This window comes from Solea solea, chromosome 2 (assembly GCF_958295425.1).
Source record: "Solea solea chromosome 2, fSolSol10.1, whole genome shotgun sequence".
Lineage (NCBI taxonomy): Eukaryota > Metazoa > Chordata > Actinopteri > Pleuronectiformes > Soleidae > Solea > Solea solea.
This window is the reverse complement of record NC_081135.1, coordinates 2,381,262-2,406,568: the sequence shown is the minus strand read 5'-3', so window position 1 is coordinate 2,406,568 and position 25,307 is coordinate 2,381,262. Positions and strand designations below refer to the sequence as shown.

The window sequence follows — 25,307 nt, the reverse complement described above, 5'->3', positions numbered from 1 at the left end:
TGCTCAGACTTTCTTTTTTAAACACATTAACAAAAAAGGCAAATTCACTGCAAAACAAACGCCAAAACCTGGATCCTGTAAAAACCCCATTGGGTGGATCAAATAAACAGAGACGCAGAAACACGTCTTGTACTCTCATTCCATTATTGTTGTTTTTCACCGGCTCTGAGAAGAAACCAGATCTGAAGGCATTAGATTGTATTAGATTAAGTGACTTGTAAATATGTCAGCTTCACTGCGGCTCTTCCCTCCATCTGTCTTTCTCTTCACTCTCTCTTGGACGAGCACAGTAGAGTTCTTGACTTGGTTCTGGTGGTGAGTTTGACCTGCGGGTGACCAGAGCTGCAGGGAGGCCTCGCCCCGACGCTCACACTGCCTGGGTGGAGCTCGGTTGGCGGAGGGGAAGTGACTGAAGCCTCGAGGCTTATTTTCACAACGTCCACACATGTGTTGAAGCACCACAGTGTGTGTGTTCATATGTATGGTTAAAGAGGCATTCCACCCATTTTTGTTTCAAGGTTAGTTTACTCGTCACGAGGACTGTTTCTCCAGAGTAACTAGTGTTGCTAGGGGTAGAGCGAGTCGTCTTGGCCCCCGAGCAGCTCTTTTCTGATGCACGTCAACATCACGGTCGTTTCTGTGCTATGAGGACCGTGCCCACACCGAGCAGGTACTCTGAAGTCATGGAAAATGACGTGACTGACACCAAACTGAGTAGATTTGAGTCAAGTAGAGCTGGAACTGTATACGGTAGCTGGTATCTGGTGCATTTTTTGGTTACCTGCTCTGGCGAGCCGATACTAAAATGTGCCTCATGAGTCATGAGTGCGACGTCCGACACAAGAATCAAACCTGTTATTTTTTAAAACTCCTCAAAAATACTATAAATAATATAACTGTGGTCCTTCAACGAGGTGCAGACATTCCTGTGTTTGGCGGCCTATGAGGATCCAGATAAATTGAGGAGGTACCGCGGAGGTAAAACGACATGCACAATACCAAACCGAGTCAAGTAGAGCCGTGTACAGTGGAAGAGCGCCATGCGAGTCAAACAGCTGATTGTGTTTGCACGGCCCCAGTCGCACTCCTGTGGACGAAGAGTTTATCTGAGGAACAGCTGTGTCTGTGGAGCACACGGACGCCTCTGCACACACTCGCCTGTGACAGTTTGACAAAAGATATCGAACTGGACCGTGTTTATATGACTCACTCAATCAGACCCCAACATAAAAGTGTCAGAGGAGCACAGGCAGTTTGTTCCATTGCCTCAAAAGAAATCGCTCCGGAACGTGATTTACTGCCTTGTGTCACATTGGCCCGTGGTGTGTTCAGGCAAACAGCTGATTTCTTTAGGCCACCTTCTTTCCCTTTGATCAGCTGCCTCAGCTGTTTGTTTGTGGTTTGGGGTTTTTTGATTTAGAGAGGAGACACAGAGGAGGATGAGTGCAGTGGAAAAAGAAAAACACACATGGGGAAAGTATGCAGAGTCAGAAACTTTAAAGCTTCACCAAAAACTCATGCAGCCAGGGTCGAGCTGCATGTCAGCTGTGGAGATTTTCCCCTTCCACAGAGGCGCAACTCTGTGGGTGAACTCTGACACAGCAGGGAAGTTCAGTCAGATTTCAGACCATTGACTGCAAGACAAACACACGCTGACATTATGAACATTCACTTCCATAGTCAATGTGTGTGTGTGTGTGTGTGTGTCTGTGTGCATGCTTGAGTATCCAGTCACGTGATGAAATTGGTGGAAACAGTAAAGCAGTGAAGGAAACTATAGATTTCATCACCATGCATATATATAGAGTTGGTAATTGTTTGCTTTTTCGGGTTAAACTGAGAGATTAACCTGTTAATAGTCAATAGCAAGAGCAAGTCAAGTGAGATTATCTCGCTGCAAGACCGGAGTTTGTAAACCGCTCAATCTCCCACACCAAACCCCATAGAGAAAATCAGCAGTGGATCGACGTCTCTGTTGGCTCCCAGATTCCAAAGCACACTTTTACCTTCACCTACACTCCTTTACCACCATGACCAGGTTCTTCGTGTTCCAGCCTGGAGCAGATCCTGTTCATGGATCATTTTATGTGCATTACAATGTTGAAGATAAGCCCTAGAAGTCTAGAGTCTTGTATAAAAGAGAGGAGCCATTAAAACGGTTAATTGCATATGGAGGTCCATTTACATCCTGCAGGCACATATGAATTCAATAAAAACAAACCATGTGAACACAGGTGGTTAGAGACTCCCTCATTTCATGGACGGGATGATGAAGACATGAGATTCATTTTGGATTTGTGCAAAAGGGAAGAGAGGTCACAAGTTCTTTGTCAGCGTTTCTCAACTGTTTTGTTTTAAAACGTTTTTCTGCAGCTTCCTTTGATGCCATGTGCGACTGGCTTTGAAAGCTTGAAAGATTATTTTTCCAAAGAAAGGAAGCTACTTCCTTGAGAAGGGGACAAACTGAAGCAAGAACAAATTCCAAGAAGAGAGGACATGACACAGAGGGAGTTTTGCCTATAGAAAACGCTGATACAGGGCAGTTAGATTTCCCCCCACACAAATGATTTTTTCCCCCAGACATGTGGCGTTTAGTCAGTGACCGCATCGCGCTGTCATGTTTGCTAAGTGTGTGGAAAAATTGTGAGATTTTCTAATTTAAAAGATTGTACCCAGAGGGCATCTCCTTCCACACACACACACACACACACACACACACACACACACACACACACACACACACACACACACACACACACACACACACACACACACACACACACACACACACACACACACACACACACACACACACACACACACACACACACACACACACACACCTCATGTCAGTAAATAAAAAACAGTTGCCAGGTTGAAACCGGGGCTTTGCAGCGGTTGAGATTCCGTTGACTTGCTTCACTGCAGGAGGCTCAGATGTCGGAGCGTTTGCCAAGATATATGTGATACTTAATGTGGAATGTGAAAGTACCTGAGAGGCTTCTTTGGACAGGGCATGCCATAAAATGCAGATTAGAGCAGCAGGGATTATATACACAGTATAACAAATATGTACTGCATATACGTACAGGAGTGCAGGGAGCAGAGAACGTGTAGGTGAATGAGTTTATGGATGCATGTTGAAAAGTTTAGGTTCTTTGTTTAATACTTCCTATTGAAAAGAAAAAATCCCCATTAAAAGCTCTGCCAACTGTGCAATCATCCATTCCCTGTATCCTGGTGGATATCAGATTCACAGTGGGGTCATGGATCAAAATAAAACTGAAGACACACACATTTACAAACAGTGTGTGCGCACAAATCTGGGCTTAAACCGAATGTACCAACTTTTGCCAGAAGAGCATCTGTGCTTAAACCATGCGTATGAACATTTGACAGACAAAGCTGCGATTAAACCGTGTGTACAAACGTTTGATGCAACACTCTGTGCTTAATCTGTGCATACCATAGTTTGACTGTAGAAAATCTGTCCTTAAACCACATGTACAAAGATGTGATTAAACCTCGTGTGCCAACGTTTGACGCATAAAAATGGACCTAAACTGTACATACCAGCGTATGAGGCACAAATCTAGACCTTAACTGTGCGTAACAACCTTAATCTGGGCCTAAAGTGTACATAGCAACTTTTGACGCCACAAATCTGGGCCTAAACTGTGCGTAACAACGTTAATCTGGGCCTAAACTGTGCGTAACAACTTTAATCTGGGCCTAAACTGTGCGTAACAACTTTAATCTGGGCCTAAACTGTGCGTAACAATTTTAATCTGGGCCTAAACTGTACATATAAACACTTGACACCCAAATCTTGACCCATAAAGTGTGGACCAACGTGTGACAGAAAAACATCTGTCCTGAAACCGTGCTTACCAATGTTTGACGCACAAATGTGTCCTTAAACCTTTCAACATTTGACAGACAAATCTGTGCTTAAACCTTGTGTACCAATGACATCACTTGCTCCCTCATTCCTTGATCAAATTCTACTTCATTATGACTCCTGTCAGACCTGTCTTCCTCCTTTCTTTGGCATCAACTTTAACGTTTTTTTTTTTTAATCTGATTCACAAACACACCTGAGGTGCTAAAAACAAAATCATGAATCCAGCCGACAGTCTTCGCGGCACAGTCTGGCCCTGAGCTGTGAGGCCACAGTGACAGACACAGTCCAGACTCACAGCGAGGATCATATATGAAACACATACTGTATGTGACATTGATAAACCTCGCATCACGTCACTGCTGCCGGTGCAGCTAGAAAAACATTTCCCTGCTGCTTCTGATTGGATCAGATCAAGCCATTTCCATACATATATAGTGTTTAAAAAAGGAACTTGTGTGTGCATCCTTAACCATAGCGTGCATGTGTTTCTCATTAACGGAGACATGCATGTGGAGGCGTTCCTGACGTTTCTTTGTTCCCAGTCAATGGCACGTGTGTGTTTCTTTGAGCGGATCATTGTGTTCTAAAACAGGCGACAAATATTTACTTACGCACACAGACAAAAACAAATGTCACTAAGAAGACAGAGTGCAGATTAAAGCACTTAGTCTAAGTAGTCTATGTCTCTTCAGTTTCTCTCTCACACACACACACACACACACTTGCTACAGCTCTGCATCACATGTGTTTTTATGATTAAACTGCTCCAGGTAATATTTGTGCTCGACATAGGAGGATACAAAACTCTCCTGACCAAAATATTTGCGGTTTATGATATTATTATTATAACTGTAAAAATGCTTGAACACTAATTATGTGACCAAAACATGTTAAAAGAGACTGTAATGTTGCAAAATGTTACAATACTACAAAACCATTTTCATGACCAAAATGAATTGCATGACCAATAAACGTTACAAAAAACAACTTCAAATTGTGTAATGTTACAAAAACAAGTGACTAAGGATGAATATTTTTCGTGAAACATTTGAAAATAACAAACAAGCATTTTAACCAAGATTTTGATGTGGAATGATCTTTACTTTGACGCACATACGTAAACGGATAATATTTTAGATGTCCGAGGCCTTAAAGGATTTCAACAAAGACTTCAACAGATTTATCAGCTTAAATCAGAAACAGCCTCTGCCTTGATGCCGCGTCCAGTTTTCCCTAATGAACATGAATCCACCCACAGACGCTGATGAACAATGTCCACAAAACTGTGGTTTTTTTCCGTCTCTCATGTCTCTGGTATCCGTTGGTACAAAGTGATCACAGACCGGCCCCGGTTTGGTAAACACCATCAGCTCACTAACGTCACATTATGTGATTTATTTATTCTAACAGTTTTCAAATGTTTCACGGTGATCGTCGTCTACAACCGTAAACATCTAAATTCACCTTATGTCTGCTTAAAGTAATTACTTACACATTTATAGCTCTTCATCCATATTGCACCAATTATGGCACAAGTTGTGCCAAAGATGACAAATGTCAGATTTAGGAGACTTTGTGCACCTGGCTGGTGTGAGTCAGTGAGTATGATGCCTCAGTAAATACAACATCTGGTTTACATCGTAAGAGTGTGTTAACACCGAATACAAAGCTATTTTTTCTGATGCATCACTCCCACGATCCGCATCACTGGATCAGTTTGTTTTCTTGTGTTTCTAAGGCAAGTAAACACACCATGTGACTTCTTGTCTGGAGCTAACGCTAATTGGTGCAAAACAACAGCCAACAACCGTGCGACCGCGTGTCATGCGAGGTCAATTGTAACAATTCATTAAAAAACATTCAAACTCAAGTGACTGAAGCAAACAATGCCAATTTTTGTCTTTTCCAGGATTTGTTTACTGAATTGGAGCTAATGCTAGCGCTAACCAACAGCCAACCAACACCAGAGCAACCTCAGTCACATGATTTATTTAAAAATAGTCCAACTCAAGCCACTGAATTGAACAATGTGAATTCCGTGTCCTTGTGGAGATTTGTTTACTTGCATTTCTAAGGCAAGTAAACACAACTGCAAACTACTTTCCTGGAGATAATGCTAGTGCTAACAACAGCCAAGAAGACAGCAACCTTGAAATAGTTCAAATATTACAACTCAAGTTACTAAAGCAAACAGAGCTAATTTCAGTCACTCAAGTGGAGCTAACGCTAATGCTTACCAACAGCCAGAGCGACCTCATGTCACATGATTTATTTAAAAATAATCAAAATATTTAAACTCAAGCCACTGAATTGAACAATGTGAATGTCATGTCTTTGTGGGATGTGTTTACTCGTGTTTCTAAGGCAAGTAAACACAACTGAAAACTACTTGCCTGGGGCTACTGCTAGTGCTAACCACAGCCAACAACTAATTAGTAGGAGTGCAACCTGGAAATAGTTCAAATATTTCAGTGACTCAAGAAAACAATGCTAATTTCAGTCTTTTTTGGGATTTGTTTACTTTGGGAAAACACTAATACATACATGGAGCTAATGGTAGCTTTAACTAGAAGCCAACAGACAACAGAGTGACCTAAAATAGTCCAAATATTTTGAAGAACAAACTCAGGTAAGGTTAGTCTCGCTAAGGATAAAGGATGTGAGTGAGTCTTGCTTAAGTCGCGTTTAACCACAAAAACCAGAGCTGTCAGATTTAGTTAAGTTTTCTCAAGTTTACATTAATCACTTAATAATGACTAAATAATCCAATTTTCTTCTTCAACAAACCTTGAGGGAAAAAAAGTTCACTAACTGTTCTTTTACAGTAGTTTTTCCTTTGGTTTTTCAGTTCTTACTTTTTTACACTACATGAAAAACACCAGTGTTCACTTGACCCATAAAAACACTTTAAAAAGCTCCATTTGAAGTATTTGAGTGATGTCGTAAGCAGCCTAGCATCCACATTTGTCATGTTTCCTTCTCACTTCCTGGCAGGTTGTTTGGTAAAAATAAAAATTAAAAAAGCGTAGTGGGCAGCAGAGTCTGAGACCGAGGCTATTTCCTGGCAGCGGAACATTAACACAGAACCCGACGGACTTGGAAAAAGAAATAAAGAGTGGAAAACATTTATTAGTTTGTTTTGGTGCCAACACGAGTCAAATGAAGAAATCCTGCAATAACAGACAGTGAGGGAAAGTTTTTCAGAGAGAAAGGTGACGAGGAAAAATACTCATAGTTCTGTCTGCTATTTTTCTGTTTGTTTAAAAGATTCCAGTCTATGGTATTTAGAACACAGGCAAACACACACACACACACACACACTGTCTGCAGATGTCTATGGTTATTTATGTGTTCTCTAAAGATGCATTCACACTAAACGGGACAGATTCTCCGCGCAATGGCAAAGAAGTAGGCACGCTGACATGAATCCCCCCCCCACCATGCAAACTTTACATAGTTTGTTAAAGTTGTTCCAGTTGAAATATACAATTGTTGTTGTGACAACTAATTAATCAGTGTTGCGAGATTCTCCTAATTCCCTGAGAGTTGCAGAGCAAAGGAGCTAGTGAGCCGGCGTTAGGGCATCTAAAGACGCCTAACTGTGATATTTCGGACACATTTTGCAATTGTAATTTGAAGATATTCACTGTGTTACTTGTTTAAAAAAAGGTTATGGGACCATTACCACAGGATGTATGAATATATACAGGGTTCCCACACCACCTTTGACATCAAATTCAGGACTAAGGACCAAATGTGCTGACACAGTTGAAGAACAGCATCTTCGCCCATGATGGCGTCCACTTTTATTGATTTGCAGCACGCTCTGCATCAGGACAAGTGATTGTCCCTTTGGGATCTTATAGAGACATTTACCTAAATATCAACTTCACTTCTTTCTTGCACAAAATTCAAGCACTTTCAATGACCCAGGTCTATTTAGGATGATTCTCAAAAGCTTTCAAGGTCTATCAAACCCAGTATATAAAATGAAACCCCATCTCTTCTCTGATGTTATTTTATTCGTTTTTACGATCATATAATCTATTTTTATAATATATTTTATTGCCTTGTGTGAGCTTTTATGTCTTTAGAGCTGAAACTAACCATTATTCTGCTGATTCTTTGCTTGATTAAATCGAGTGCTTGTGAAACATAAAATGTCAACAAACATGGATACGATGATGTTCTTAAATGTGTTGTTTTGTCCACAAACCAAAATAAAACAATTCCTTTGTTATATGGAGCAAATAAACTACTAAAATACTCACATTTGGGAACCTGAAAAATCTGAAAGCTTGCTTTGGAAATAAAGTTGGATTTGACTGTATCATCATTTCTTTTATTTACTGATATATTCAAAAATGAATTGAATTGCAGCCTTTGTGATTGGCAACCTGTATAATTTAGTTATAAGGAAGAACAGGAAGTTAAACTACCTGGTGACACAAAAATATGACGTCTCACGAGCCAGCGACGCAAACCGTGAGAGTAACGCAAACAAAAATATCACCTCACATTCAGTAATCACGCGCGCACACACACACACACACACACGCACACAGAATAAACATGAGTTGCAGTCAAATTTTCCCCTCAGCATAGTTTCCATGTTTTCTGATGACATAAACCAGCTCAAAGCTGTATACATACATACACACACACACACACTGTATATATAAGTGTGTGTGTTCATGTTTCATAACAAGCCATTAGTCTCTCATATGTCATTACCCACCTCTGTGTCCAACACAAACACAACCTCTAATGTGTTTCAGATTATGTGTATGTAGCTGGGACACGTCACTATAATCCTGTGGATTATTATTCTGATTATTCATCCATTCATCTCAGGTAGCACCGGCTGCTGCACAGCTCACGTCTTTGATGAGTTCATAAATTTCAAAAAGGAGACGGACATATTTTTCTGTCTCAAGAAAACTTCCAGGGATGTTTTCATCGGTGCTGCCGTCGCCAAAGAATCTCGTAATCCCACTCACTCTTGTGTCTCCTGTCCAAGATGTCAGTCATCATAGTGAAGAAGAAGAAAAAAGGCTTTTAGTCACAAAACTACTTGACCTGGAAAAGTAAACAAGGCAATTAGGATGACAAGGTTGAAGACGGGATTCCCAGAAAGAGGCTGTGGCTCGGCTGTGGCTCGGCTGTGGCTCAGCTGTGACCTGTGAGTGCTCAGTGTTTTCCTGTATGTACTGTATTTGATGTGTGAGGGGAAGTGAAGCCTCTTCTCCTCACTGTCATCCTGAAACTGGACCTCGAAGTATAAACAACCGTGATTCATTTTAATTTGACTCAGAGCAAAACAGCTACTGACGGTCCTTAAGAATTTTATTTAAAGTAACACTATGGAACTTTTTCTACCTTAATGAGGCAACAGACTTTTACTCTTACGTTCATCTACTGTTGCAGCAGTCAACGCTGGTACAGACACATGAAGCCTCTTTAGTGCGGAGCAAATACAAGAGTTTGGTGTGTTTTATGAAAGCAACAGCATTTCTGGTTCAGGAATTTGGGGACAATGAATTAGTTCAGGTGTAATTTAACTTTAGAGATTGATCAGCAGATTTCACTCACACGTGTGGCTGCAGGGGGCGCTGCTGTACCTGAAATATTTATATTTTCATAATTTTCAGAGATATAAAAGAGCAAACTTTGAGGTCAAACAAAGGTCAAACCCACAGACTCCACAGAAAGATGTGTGAAAGTCAAATGTCCTCGTGCTCGTGTCTCTCTGGTTTACAAAGTCATTCTTCACCTCTCGCTCCATCACAGCTGCGCTGCTTGGCCTCGCTCCAGCTTTGCCCCCCACATTTTGACAAATTGATATTCTGTACTCATAATCTAAGCAAAACATCCGGACGCGGGCCAGCCATCACGGTTCCCCGGACGCCTCTGGTCGACGAAGCAAAGCATACCAAGAAACATTTCTGCCCACATCAACCGACACTGTTTTTTTTTTGCTTACACAGCAGTTTTTCCCCCCCAATAGCAGAGGCCATGTGTAAGTATGAGGGGCTTAGCATGGATTCAAGCGCACGGCTGATTGGGCCTGACTTGGCCTGTCATCTGCTCTAATCACAACCTTCTGTGAAGCAGGGATGGATACTTGGTTTTTTGTTTTTTTAATATTCCTCATGCGTGTCTATACCATAATGTGTTTAACCGCGCCTCCCTCTCACTCCACATCTTCTGTCCCACTTGGCACTCACAAAGAAAAAAATATTATATAGTTGAAAAATGGTAAATACAGGCCTGAGAGCACAGGAGAAGAAAAATATGGGCTGTCGTTGCAGCTTATGATGGCGTGAAGCCAGATCTGAGATATCATAATTCACATCTGAGTCAAGTTTCTGGGTCAAAAGAAAAAAACTAAAAACTGACGGACTGACATGTAGATGGACTTAGCAGCTGCTGCAGGAGAGGGAAGTCTGCTTTCCTGGAGAAACCAAACAATAAAATCTGGCCCACTTCTTAAAATACAATATGTTAAAACACATCAGGCAAAGTGTCCAAATATTTGTGATACACAATATTTTAACTGTAAAAATATGCTTTAAATAAGTTTAGATGTGTGCAGAACAGACAAACTAATCTTTCTAATTGTACAAAAACATTATTATACAAAAGAATGGAACTAAAACTACAAAAAAATACGACTTTCAGTGTTTGGGGGGCAGAGCTTTGACCACGATTCACAATATGATTCATATAACTGTAAAAGTAAAGCAATAAAAGGGTTTAAATGGGCAGAGCCCTGTCTGAACTCTACATTCATTTAGTTCATATCCGTAAATTACTAATCTTATGAAAATATAACTTATAACACTAAAAATGTTGCAATAACTAGAGTTTTTGTAGGCGGAGCTTTGACCCAAGGGCCAACTGGAGAAGGCGGGATCTATTATATATCTTGTCAAAATGTAGCCGCTATTGCTAACAGATGCTAACAGGAAGGAGAGGATATGAAAATCACGTAATTGTAAAAATCTGCTTTAAACTTTTAGAATGTCTTTAACCACTTTATCTTTTACGACTTTAAAGGGTTTTTTGCATCGTAGATATAAAACGCCCTGAAACTATGTAAAAGACAGCTCCCCCTTGTGGCACTACAAAATAAATCAGTAGGACCTAGCGTCCTAATGCTGGGATCAGACTACTCGATATTTTTGTCTTCCAAGATCGTCACAATGTCAGATCACCTACAGAAAACTTGTCAGAAAACTACAAGTACTACAACTACAAGTACTGCCCGACCCCACAACGTAACATTCTTCAGCGTCACTTGTTGTTACGCCGCGTTATAGCATCGGTCAACGTCCAGCAGCATGTCGTCAGACTTATGCTATACTTTCCAACCTGGGCCTGAATTCATGTAATCTGACCCCGGCATAACACAGGCTACCTGGGACTGAAAAGTGCACCACCACCTCCTGACCTTCAACTAAAAGCTATAATTACTGACTTGAGCCTCATGTGTGTCTTTAACCTCAGCGTTAAAGCCCTGCGCTTTGTCAGCAGCAGCGACAGCGTCAAGAGTCCATTACTGTGTCTGTCTCCGAGATGGCGACGAGCGATGCCTGCGTGATTAGGATGTGAAGCACGCAGAACATCAACACACTTCACAGTGACTGTATGAGGTATTTACATACTCACACGTATTCACACGCTCACTCTCCTGCACCAAAGTCCATAGGACACAGGAGCCGCTGGTCTTCTGCTGCCTCCTGTGGTCACATTTAACTCTGTGTCACTGAGTTAAATGTGAATGAACCTTTTCAAACACAGAATTGACAAAATAACCCATTTGAATGTACTGACGGAGGCAGCAGTGAACTGTGATGTTAAAATCAACCATTTTCTCTGCAGAGTTTGATGCAGGAGCGTGAACGGTTTACACCAACTTTTCAGCTTCCATTCAGATTTTACTCTGAACGTTCGTGTACATGCAGCTTTCTAAGAGAACAGCCAATAGGAGGCGCTCTCTCCCTCTACCTGCCTGTGATTTTGGCACAGAGTTGGTAAGTTATCTCCCAGATCACTTGATTTATATTATGCTGAAAGGTAACTGTATAATTATTGATCAATAACTTATACAATAGCGCCGTCTATTTTTTCTTTTCGTTTCGGGAACATCTTAAAACTAGACTGAGAAAAGAAAGTGGATTTATGAATTCATGGAACATCCAAACTAGAGTAAAAGTCAAGCCCAAGTCCCTGACAGAAAGCTGGAGGCCTAACAAAGGCTAATCCAGGGTCACTTAGAGAAATCCACATCCTCCAAGAGCCTTCGCTGCTTCCATCAGGGTTGGTGAGTTCATGTGAACTGTCGGACACGCCAAAATCAGAAAAAACACGCAAGATTATATGAGGTTTTAGGGTGTTTCGAGGTGAAGGAAAGATTTGTGGAGGCTATAAGTACGTTATATTAGGAGAGGACGCGTTGACCATTTGCAGAAAGATAAGAAAAAAGCATTGAGCCAGAAAGAAGTCCTGAAAGATGAATAGAGGAATTTGGGAGGGAACACGAGCAGAGAAACAACCAATAAATCAGCAAAGAAGAAATGGGAACGTAAACGGAAGAAAACCAGGGATATTCAAGAGATTTAATATATATACGTAAATGTAATGGGTCCCTTTATAAGAACACAGTATGCAATTCCTGCCACTAGGGGTTTCTCAATCAAAACAATTACAAAAAGATCTAGTTTGATGATATCGGGAAGCAGCGTGGAATCATGGGAATTCATAGTCTTGTCTGGTGTGGATGAGAAATAGAGATTTCTATGGATTTAACCCTTCTGTTACCATCATGTCATGCGTACTTCTCGTTACCGTAACGTCGAGACTATGGTCTGGCGATCTGTCCAGGGTGTGACCCCGCCTTTCATCCTAATATGGGACATTGGCTGCACTGATTCCTCCTTTTGTGACATTCTCAGTCACTAGTTTTTTGTAGGACTTGTGTGATCCTGATGTGAAGCATGTGATCAGTAAAGTCAAATCTGATCTCTAACACAGCATCTTTGGACACTGCACTGATTTCTAAACGATCCTTATTCCTTCTCTTTCCAGTTTCGAGGATTTCCCTCAGATCACGAGTGAGCTTCAGCTCGACAGAGCAGTTGACCCCGCTGACCTTTACTAGAGAGTGGGCGGACACGCTCCTTATGTGACGCTGACAGAAATACAGCCGTGCAGTCACCTGGCCTCCTCCCTGCTGGCTCTCAATAAAAGTCAAAACAAATCCCCGCGCCGCTCCCGTCTGCGTGACCGACCGAAAACACGTCCGCTGCCGAATTCTTGGAGTTCCCTCTTCACGCCTGTAACTCAAGAGCCTGCTGTAACTTGATAAAGACACTAAATGAGCTAAATACTCTGAGGTATTTGCTCCGTGTTCTCGGATTGGCCGGATTTGCCCCCGGAGCCACGTCTTTTTTAGGGTTTTTTATTTCATAACGCCTGTTCCATTTAATTACTCACAGCACAGCTGACAGCGGGGAGACATTCCTGTTGAGTCGAGGCAGATTGAATTGACGACAGATATCACTGAAAAATGTCTCCAAATATGTTTTTCTGAAACCGAATCTCAGCGAGCGCCTGGGAGAAGACAGGCAGCGGCAAAAGTGACCTGCTCACAAACATTTACCTGGAAACTGACGCTGAATCAGAGAATATCAATGACATTTGGGGGCCAAACAAGACACTTTACATCCAGGATTTGCCTCAAAGTTGTTAAAAATGAGCCTTCAATCAAATCGCGTGACGTATCTTGTGTGTTTTTTTGGGTATAATGCGTTCTTCTACTACGTCAAAGTGAAAGTATAATTGTCTGGCATTATAGTCAACAGTGAACTGAATACCAAAGACGATATGAGAAACATTTAAATGCACCAAAGAACATAGAGAAAAGGAGTGATTTTACATCGCAGCAGCATCACAGTCACTATTTATGTTTGTTAACTTGCACAGTCGAGGTTTCTTCATGAAAACTGAGGCTAATCTAATAACTTTCAGTCTATTATATCATAAGAATGTGTTGACCTCTTTATCTCACCTTTAGACAGACTTTCCTGACTGGAAACTGAAGATTTTAAACAGCCACCCACACCAAACTCCATGGAAAAAAATCCCTGATTTTCCATCACAGCACACAGGAGTTGTTGATCCGCTGCTGCATCCATCAGTCAGTTCACCTGAGTGACACAGAGTGACCACACGAGGCAGCAGTAGAGCAGCAGCTCCTGTGTCGCTGTGAGCTAAAATCGAGCGGTTTAAAAGCTTCACTTGCTTATTAAGCGGTGAGACTCAGCGGCAAACGTGTTCTTAACATAATCATAGACTTGAGCAGGTGTAGATTTGGTGACCTTTTTCTTTCCACGGTGAGAGGACGAGGCCACGCGTGTCTCTGGTGAAATCACCAGTCAGGATCTCACACTTGCTCAGTCAGCGGACGCAGTCGGGATTGAGCCCCGAGTCTGGAATGATCTGATAGCTATTAACGCAGAGTAATAATGGGAAAGGGAAAATGCGACGGGCGTGCGGCAAGATGGAGCGGCGATGTTTGCTCTCGAAACTGAAGGAGGTGCTTTTTAATTGCAAATCTTGGATGAAATGGTGAAAAGTTTCCGTTTTAGCCGCATATCTGGAGAGAAGGGTGCAGGAATGAGAACATGAGACGGCTGTGACGCTCGTTCCTCCCTCACAACCTCCCACACACACACACTTCCCCTCCTGGACCCCATGCTCTTTGATCTCGAGTGTGTCTGCTGCTGTGACTTGGCACATCTGGCACGATGCCCCCTGCTGCCCTCCTGCCCACTGTGTTTTCACTGGAATGAGGTGGTGGAAGAGCTGAAGAGGGATGGAGAGAGTGGGAGAGTGGGAGAGGAGGAGGGGGGGAGGAAGAGGAGCGAGGGTCGTAACTTTGCACCTGCAGCATTTAGGACCTGTCCGGAGGCCAAAATGATGATCGCAATGCAGGGAATGCACCTCTTTTCACCTCCCATATTTGCTCTTTGTTTTCATCTCACTTCACTTTGCCCTTATGTTGGCATATTTTGTATGTGTAACACACACACACACACACTCTTTACGCCCACCACCCTCTCTCAAGACGACCATAAAAACCTCTATGACTTTCAAGTGGCCCTGTTACCCAGAGTTCTTTGCTGCTCTGACATCACTGACTGCCTGTTTTCGCAGCTGCCGCTCTCTTCCACCTCAGTGTGTGTGTGTGTGTGTGTGTGTGGATGTTTATGTCTGAGGGTCATGTCTCATGTATATAAGGGTGTATTTGTTGGCATGGCAACACACAGTCTGTGCATGCCAGTGTGACTTCCATGCCCTTATTTAAAAAATAAATAAATCTATATAAAGTATACACATATATATATATATACACACACACACATACACATATATATATATATATCTGTATAATCTGAGAAGAACAGCAGAGAATGACAGACAGATTATTTGGGTTGTTATTTTTGCATTTCTAAATGAAATTATTACTTAAATAAGTTGAGACATTTTGCTCAAAGTGCACAAAAACTTTATTATTTTGTCCAAAAGTTCACATATATTTGCTCCATTGACCCTAAAACTAGAAAATATTGAATTTCAAAATTGTATTTGGCTAAATACCCTTTTCATGTATTTAATGTTGAGTTTCCACATTATAAACAAGGGCAAAGGTGTATTTAGTGAGCCATTGTGAGCCAAAAGTGTATATTGTATTTTATCGGATGGTGAGAGGGAAAAAAAGAGAATCATATCGTCTAAAATCAGTTTATTATGTTGGATTTCCATCACTGTGATAATCATGGCTGGAGTTTCCAGTTTCCTCATCTTCTGAACACACACACGAGATCCCTCAGTAAAAATTCTAAAAAAGTCAATATACAGTTCGCCCATTTTGACATCGGCATGGCGACCGAGATGGAATCTAGCTCTCTGTCCTCTCTGCTCCCTGAGTGTTGTCTGATGTCAGTGTTGGGTCATCCTCTCCCGACATGGCGGGGATTCCCATTATGTCACTGTTCCTCGAGGGAAGGGAAGGAGAGGGAGAGACGGCGTCATTAAGCGGTTCTTCCCGACAGATAACGGACACCCAGAGTCCTCTCTCACGACTTACTGAGGAACACTTTGTAATCCTGCCTCTTTACATCACTGCCGTGAAGCGCTCTGAGGTCACTGCTCGCTCGGCGCTGCGGAGACTCTGGACAATCACCGCGATGCACAATGACGAGCTTTCACGACTCTGTAGGCCATTGTAGGCTCCGCACAGAAGGTCACACTATATACACGGTCTCTATGGAGCAACTGTGGCCGAGATGAGGCAGAGGTAATATCATCAGATGATGTATTGTGAAAGTGTGCATGTGTAATTTATCTTCCATTGCCCTTGTCATGCTCAAAACAATGGAGAGCTCCACCTATAGGCCAGTCACGGTTCATGCTGTTATGCACAAGGCCTTACGTGACCCAACCTGAAAGATTATGAAACTAAACCTTGATGTCTTCTGTTAGACATTAAGGTTACAGTTAAGGTCTTTTGAGGTTTCATTGTATGAGGTTTTTACACATCGTCAGCACTCGTGTTGCTGATACTCAGTCAGCCACTTCATAAAAGTCTCACCTCGTAAAATCGATGCCTGCTAAAGAAGAATATGTCACTTTTTTCTCAACCACTGTATAGGAAAGTGGAGTTTGTGTGAGTGTGTACACCAAAACCCTCTCCCACAACCTGCGCTCACAGGGTACACAGGAGCTGCTGGTCTGCTGCTGCCTCGTGTGGTCAGTTTGTGTCATTGAATTAAATATGAACAAAGGATTTCAAATGCCAAAGTCACAAAATAACATGGTTGAATTTACTGGTGGAGGCAGCAGTGGGTGAACAACTCCTGTGTGCTGTGATGTAAAATCGCTGATGGACTTTGGTGTGGTTTACAGCAGAGACACAGAAACTCTAGTTTGCCGTCGGAAAACGCCGCCTAACAACCTGTACTTTCACTTTGAAAAGTCCCTGAATGTGCCTGAGAGTTATCTCTCCTCTTTGTATCCTAATGAGTCCAGGGGCGAGCGTGCAGGAGTCACGACTGCAGGAGCACTCGGTGAACCCGTGTGCATGCTGCAGATAAATCACACTCTCACCAAGTCTCACAAAGCACACAGCCATCACATAATGCAGCTGTCAGCAGATCTGTTTAGCTGGGAGTTTGTTAGCATTCGCAAGGATGAGTCACACACTTACACAGCACTTCATGTGGTGTGTGTGTGTGTGTGTGTGTGTAGGGTGAAATGAATAAATAACATGTCTTAATTTGTCTTCCTGGCCTTTTCACTCGTCGGTATTTTGACAAAACAAGTGTAAAATATTGTTTTTCTAACAGCTGCATCAGGATCACGATCGCAGACCGACTCATTTGAAGTTGAAAGCACTTAAACGCCCTGTTTGCACAGTGTGACGCCTGCAGCTCGCTGTCATGTGATGAAAGCAGCAGGTCACATCAGGACAGATAAGTGCATTACCATTTGATGTGCCAATTTGTTACGTTGTCCAAACGTCTCCCCCGAACAAATATGTTGCTTTTCCTGCTGGAAAAGCCGCAGTGACAAGGTTTTGTGAGCGGAGCAGAGATTCCAGGAAGTCAAAGTCAGAGCAAAAGCAGACATCGCACAAGATAGGAGGAAAGAGGAAGAGGCGCCGATAAAAGAGAGAGAGAGGAAAGAGTCTCGTCGAGATTTCGGGGAGGATGGAGGTAAAGGGAGGGTCACAGAGTTTGCAACAGTGAGGCTGGAAATGATGAGGAACGATAGTTATGACGGAGGAACTGGTTTGAGGCAGTAAGTGTTAAAAACTTTGGATGCATTGAACTTTGTGAAAACAAAACTCTGTGACCTCTGAATGCAACTGTTTCAGTATGAGATTATTTCAGCAGCAGAGTTTTATCTCACTGTAAGACAAGCCTTTCTGACAGGACATGGATGTTTCTATACTGCAAACTGTCCCACACCAAACCCCAGGGAGAAAATCAGTGAGTTTAGCTCACAGGCGCACAGGAGCTGCTCGTCATCTGCTGCCCCGTGAGGTCACTTTGTGTAAATGATTTCAAACACAGAATTTACCAAACAACACACATTTAGACTTAGTGATGGAGGCATCAGTGGATCAACAAGGTAAGTTGCAAGTTGTACTCAATTCCCTTGTAAGTCGCTTTAGATAAAAGCATCTGCTAAATGATATGTAATGTAATGTTAAATCAGTGATTTTCTCTATGGGGTTTGGTGCAGGAGAGTGAGCTGCTTACACAGTAACACAAATTTAACTTTTCAGTAAAAAAAAAAAAAAAAAAAAGTGACACTTAAGATTCAAAGATGAAAAGATAAAAGTTTAGTAATTTAGAGATTAAATGCAAAAATAAACAAATATAAGCAGATATTTAAAAGCCCCACAGCATCAGTGTCTGTCAGTCCCACTGCACTTTCACTTGCTGACACAGAGCTCCACCTGCTGAACACAGCACCACACACCAAACACCAGGGCCCTGCAGCATTCTTATGCTCATGCTGCCTCCTGCAGGCCAACAGAGGAACTGCAGCGACTCGTCTGCAAATGCTGCCATACTCGTTTGCGAGCACAAGGAGGCAAAAAGGAGCTTCCTGTCTGAAAGTAGGGCAGCCAAGGGTGAAAATTTTCTCCAGAGGCCTCGCTTTATTTTACTCTGAGCGAGTGCATTTCTGTGCCACTTTAGAAAAAGACAAGAGAAGAAGAAATGTAGCACTTTTTAAAGGGAGAAATTTTGATTGGCCTGCATTTTTCACAAGAGTGGGTTTAGTTTCTTAATTTCATGAGTAAATATCAGTTTAATCATTTCTCTTTTCTAAGAATCAGCTTAAACCCTGAGGCTGCTCTGCCGCCATATCCTCAGGAATGTTTCCCACCTGTAACACACACACACACACACACATATATAAGAGAGATGCCATTGTCTTTGGGATGCACAAATCTCACAGACTGAAGCATTCATCGAGGAAATGCCATCGTGACGAGCCTCCTCCTCACTTGTTTTGTTCTTTTTTTTTCCCCCTTTTCAAACGTTTGGCCAGCAGCTGCAGCTTTTGTGAATCCCACACGTTCTTCCTCCGACACGTGCGCACAGTTACTCCATCTCGCTCTTATGTATGAGTTGGATAAAGGCATCATCTCACAATAACGCCGAGGCCAAAATGGCCCCACGTGCTCTCCTCTGCGGTGGCAGGTGGATGTTTGGCCGCGGGTTCGGGTCGAGCGAAGGCTGTAACGACTAAAGCAGGACTGATTGGAAATCCACACCCAGCGAGGACAGGAGAGGGAAGCCGGACAAATGAGAGAAACAGGAGTCAGTGTGTGTGTGTGTGAGCGTGGGACTCTTCTTGTGCAAGGTCACGACTGACTAAAAGGGAAATTATGCCTTAAAATGATGAGTGAGTGCAAATAAAAAAAGGGGGGGTTAAAGAGGCTGATGGGGCTAAAATGAGGGGTCATCCAGTATACTTTAAAGGGATGATACAGAGTTTTTTGTATGTGTGAACGTCACACTTACTGAAAATGGCTGCCGGCAAGGATACAAGATAAAACTAATTTAGCCGCTTCAAATAATCTAACAAACTGTAAACTGAGGTTTGTGTTGTTTTGTAAACCGCTCACTCTCCCACACCAAACCCTACAGAGAAAATCAGTGATTTTTACATCACAGCACACAGGAGCTGTTGATCTACTGCTGCCTCCATCAGTAACTTATATATATCATATATGCGTTCAGATTTACCTCAGTGACACAAACTGACCACATGAGGCAGCAGCAGACCAGCAGCTCGCTGTTTTTTTCTATGGACTTTGGTGCAGGAGCCTGAACACTGACTTTATGTCCTTTTAACCTGCTGTAGATAAAAGAGAGAGGCTTGTGCTTACATAACACAAGATTAAACTCATCTCCAGGGCCTATAGCTACAGTTACACGCCAAAATACTGTATATGCACACACACATGTATGCACACAGCCGCTCACATGCCATCAAAGCCTTCATTGTTTGCCTCCTTATCACTTCCCCTCGCTGCTGTTTCTCTCTTCCTGCACTCTCTTACCTGCTCTTATCTCCCTGCACTTTCATCTCGGCCAAGGCCTTCAAGCACCGGGGACAAAGAGGAGAGAGGAGGAGGAAAGAAGCGGCAACGAAGGGGACATGAGAGGAAGAGAGGAGACGAGGAGAAAAGGAGAGCACGGCTGCCTTATCTGACATGATACACACATATCACGCACAAACACTGGGGCCATTGTTTGCCGGGTTTTGCCGCGGGGCCCTGTGATCACGGAGGCTGAGACTGACGAACGCGTGGCCCCCTCTTTTATTCCCTCCATCCCGCTTTCATCTCGTCCCGACTCGTCTCAAAGGAGCCCTCTTCCTCCTCGTCCTCTAGTGCCTCAGCAAGAGATAAAAAAACAAAAAAAATACAGCTTCAGCGGACAGCAGTCCAAACTGAAGCAGCGAGGACAGCTCCAGCGAGACTCCAGAGTCTTACCTTGACTTTGTTAAAAACCCTGATAGATTTTCCTGATAGGTCGTCTCATCTTTGCCTAATGAGCGGCGGCCAAGACGCGCTGGCGGCGATACTGACGAATGACCATCGAGTTCAAGGAGATACGAAGAATTTCAAGAGCAAAAACGATGCACAGAAAATGGGCCGCATTTTCTGTTACTGGTGAATTAATTAAAGAAAACGCTGCCAAAGACAGAGGTTGTGGAGGTCAACAAAGCTACGTTTCAGTCGTGACCTTGCACAACTACGTAACTAGTGTTTTGTGTTAGGCTGTAGCATTTTGTGAAACGTAACGTGTTTTAGGAAACACTAGCGTTTTGTGACACTAGCCTTTTGTGAAAAGTGAAAAAATGTGTTGTGAAATGCTGTAGCGTTGTGAAAATCGTGTAGCGTTTTATAAAATGCTGTAGTAGTTTGTGAAATATTATTGACAGCCACCGTGGTCAAGACTCTCCACACACACACAATGCCCCCAGTTCAAAGAGAGAAGTCCACGAGGCAAAAATGTAGCATCCGACTCTTGGAGTGTTTTGACACCTATCGCCATGACGACGACAGCAACTCCCTTCTCCACATTCCCAACATCTATCGTGATGGACAGGAAAAAGAAGTAGCGCCGCAAAGTCCGACAGCGCTTCCCGGCAGAACGCGACCCCCCCCAGACCACGGCACCGCAACCTTTGAACTATTCCATCACGCACTGACAAAAGACCTTGAACTAGGAAGGGAGGAGTGGAAGGAAAGGAAATAAAGAAGGAAAGGTGGCCAGGTTCGGGAGGAATGTCTTGGATACAGTTGGTGGAGAATAAGACATGCACGGTAGCTCAGAAATCTGCACGAGGTTCAGACGTGCACATTTCACTGATATTACAGTTTCAAGTTGGCAACATGACATAAAACAAAAATGTCAGGCCCATTTGAGAACAATAAAACACCTCAGCTTATAAATTCCTTGGAAGCATTTTTTTTTATGAGAGCTCAGGCGTAGAGTTACCAAATCTTTATTATTTTATTATTCCTGCTGTTATACAGAAACATGGGTGAGTACAACCTGTACCACCGTCTTATAAAGCCAATCGATAACCTGCTGTCAATGAGTGCATTTCTCCAAAACCACAGCGTGAAATAACCTGCAGAAGCCTGAGTTTACGTGAATATTTAAGTCCCTGTGAAATCTGGCTGAGATTTTAATGAAAATGATTGAATATATGACCTACATTTGAAGATTTAAGGTATTTTCCTCAAGGTTTTTATTGTTGTATGTCAAAAATACCATCCACTGACAAAAAGTCAATTTAGAAATGGTGAATTAGACAATTTGTTGATTCAACAGTGAGCAATTGATCAAAAAAAAAGGCTATTTAATATTGTATAGACAGATTATCAGCAACATTTTGATGTTCACAATGACAGGATGATAATGCTTTAGTAGGTCAGATTATTCAAGCAACGGAGCAGTGTGATACATTTTGATTTAGCAGAATCGTTTTGTGTCAAAACATTTGAGAAATTATGTTTTTAATGATGATCTATGAAACCTCTCTGATTATTTCATGTGTTTTTCCTAACATGATGTCCTGATAGTATGGTTTATTTTTATTTATTTAACATTTAATTTAGTAGAAAGTTGTTCAGGACCATTAATATTTAATTTTAGGCAATTTTACGCAAGTAAAAGGCTGCATGAAAACAGTGAAACTGATCCACCGCACACTCATGTCATTCCTCCTCCTCATCCCTTCATCTTTGATTGGCATCAGGAATGTGGCAGGAATGTTTTGGTATGCTTCACGCACAAATGCCGCCGTTGCCATAACGACCCCCTCACTTCAAGGAGACCCCACCCCCTCCACCTCCACTGTTGTCGTGGCGCGCAGCGGCGGTTCAGTGCAGCGCGGCGTGACTTTAACAAGGTACTTGGAAGGTATGTGCGAGTGTCACCATGGAGACAGTTAAATGTTGTGTGTGTGTGTGTGTGCTTTGAAAGAGGATCTGCCCAACATGATGTAATCAAGATGTCTGACCTCTGACCCTTGACCTAAACATACTGGAACCTGTCTTTAGGCCACGTTTGTTTTGGAGCTGGGAAATCCTGCTGGACACTGTGACCACTGAAGTGCTGCAAAACACAGACACACACAGCTATCTCCCACTGAGCCTGCGTGTATTGTGTGTCTGTGTGCGTGTGTGTGTGCAGAGCACAGCATGAACACACGTAATTGGGCAGGGGGATTAAAAACACGCCACTACCTGAGGTCACAGACTAATTTCTGGATGGTCTCGGTCTGCGTCCAGTCAACCGAGCGATGTTTGTGTTACAGACTCAAAGCTCTGTTACACTGTGTTCCTGAAGGTGGACCCAATTCATCATGTTCAAAATCAAGTCATGAACAAAATGGGTTTTTAATTGTGGAATTACACTTAAACCCTACCATAAAATATGTATTATTAGTAATAACTGTACAATAAGTTGCCCTAGACGATTACCTGTTACAACGCAATTGATTGAGATTTTCAATTTTAATTTTCTTAACCAATGTTATATTTTACAGTGCATATAGAGAGTACGAGTTTTCTGCCCGTTTATGAACTGAATACAATAATTGAAGGTTTTTAAGATGGGTTTGAGAATCTGCTGGTGTATGTATTTGTGAGTTAGCTGGTACGTGTGCAGTTGCGTGCACTAAACATACAGAGAGCCTACACTCCAGATCCACCTCTTCCCAGAAACTGCTGTGCATCGCCCAGCGGGCCTGTCGACTGTTCACACACCCACACACACACACACAGCATTTACACACACACACACAGCATTTACACACACACACACACGCACACACACACAAGAGGCCAACAGAGAAAGCTGCTTCTTGTATTCTTTTTGAGCCATGTTGACGATTCTCATGACAAAGTGCTAAAGTTGGCGCCGCTCAAGCAGCTGCCCGTCCAAGGTAAATGAGAATGTGCCAAGTGAACGGGCTTTTATTTTCAACCAGACACCTAGATATGACTTGAGGGGTTTGCGGGATTGAGACGTGCATATTTGTGTCAGAAGAGCTCGCACGTCCGTGCATGTTCAGCGCGAGAACATGCATGCATCTAGCATGTGCCGGTACATGAGCGAACCGTCCCGCTTCAACACCGCGCGTCCCACTTGACATCACGTTGTAGGAGCAGGGCCTCACCGTCCCACTTGACCCCTTTGCCTCTGGCGTTACCTGGAAACCGGGCGACTGTTTGTGCAACACTGCTGCTCTCCCATCAAACCCTCACTCGCTCACTTTAACTCTGCGCTTCAGTACCTGTGAGCCATTTGACACACCTGAGCACAAACCTGCTCATTATTTAACCTACAAAGACAACTTTGTTGATTGTCACCATGTGCAGCAAAATATCTCCCATGTAATTTAATTTCCTACAATTAATCAAGGACGATTCACCTTTTTTGAAGCGTGGTTGTTGAGGAAACTGGAGTTTGTGTCACTTAGTAAACCACTCTCTCTCCCTGCACCAAAGCCCATAGAGAAAATCATCGATTTGACATCACAGAACACAGGAGATGTCTCCTCCAACAACATCAAATGTGTCATTTTGTGACTTCAGTGTTTGAAATCCTTTGTTCAGATTAACCTCATTGACACAAACTGACCACACGAGGCAGCAGTAGAGGAGCAGCCCCTGTTTGCCCTTGCATTAAAATCACTGGTTTTCTCTATGGACTTTGGTGTGGGAGATTGAGCAGTTTACAAGTTTACAGTCAGAAAATGCCATCTAACTGCAAGATAAATGGGGCTTAAACATTCTTCAGATATCATAGACTTATGAAAATGTAAATTTAATTAGGTGAGTCTTAAATTATCCCTTATATAATCCCAATACATTATTTTACAGATTGTATTCAACTGATTTGATAGATTTCTCCAAACGTCTACACACTGAACCTTTAAAGAACCGTGCATAAAAATAAAAAAGAGCCTGGTCGAATGTCAGTCATGTTGAATTTCATGCGTTTGACTGATTTAGCCTCACTCACCTAACCTGTGTGTTATTTTAACAGATGTGGGTGAAAGCAGATCAGCGCCTCCAGCAGATAGCTCCACACTGGATGTGCCTTCTGTGTCTAAACTGTTTCCCATGATTCCTCCTGCACGCTGGCCAGTGCACCTGGCTGCAAGGCCGCAATGTCTGGCCAGTGTGCACATAACCCAGGCCACTGCGGTGTCAAAGAGACACGCCCACCCGGACTATTTTTACTCACACACACACACACACACATCAAACGCACTCACCTCGCCCGCCAAACATTCCACACCAACGAGCAAACACTTTCAACATGGCGCCACACTGCCTCCTCGAGTGCTGGGAAGTCTATATGGACATCATCATCATCATCGCTGTTGTCATCGTCTGAAGCCGAAACTCTCGACCTGCTGTCAAACGCCCTGCAGCGAATGAGACCGCAGAGTCACGATTTCTGTGATTGTGAATCGACGCGTGAAGTGATCGTTGTTGTTGTTGGATTGAGAACAGAAACATAGTTGCGTGTACCCCCTGCACAGAGAACCATCTTGAGACCATCTATGCCTGGTCTCTCTGAAAACAGACATGGTTCCCAACCTGGGGTCCAAGCACAGATCACATGGGGGCACAGATACTTTGCTCTGACGTCGTGAGGTTAAAGAAACAGTTGATCCGATCATGACTTCCTGGTTTGGTGCCATCATCAAACGTGACATGTTTCTGTTTTGTTACATTCCAAAAACAGAACAATGACCAGAGACAAAAGTCGTGGACACAGAAGAA

The 25,307-nt window shown here is 42.8% G+C and overlaps 1 long non-coding RNA gene across 1 annotated transcript in view; it reads right to left on the bottom strand.

Moving 5' to 3' along the window:
- Positions 1 to 24,697: 24,697 nt before the first annotated feature.
- Positions 24,698 to 25,307, bottom strand: part of LOC131454152 (uncharacterized) — a 38,112-nt gene continuing 37,502 nt past the window's right edge. The window contains exon 3 of the long non-coding RNA XR_009238832.1: positions 24,698 to 24,946. This is a non-coding gene — a long non-coding RNA (uncharacterized LOC131454152). The remainder of the gene's footprint in view (positions 24,947 to 25,307) is intronic.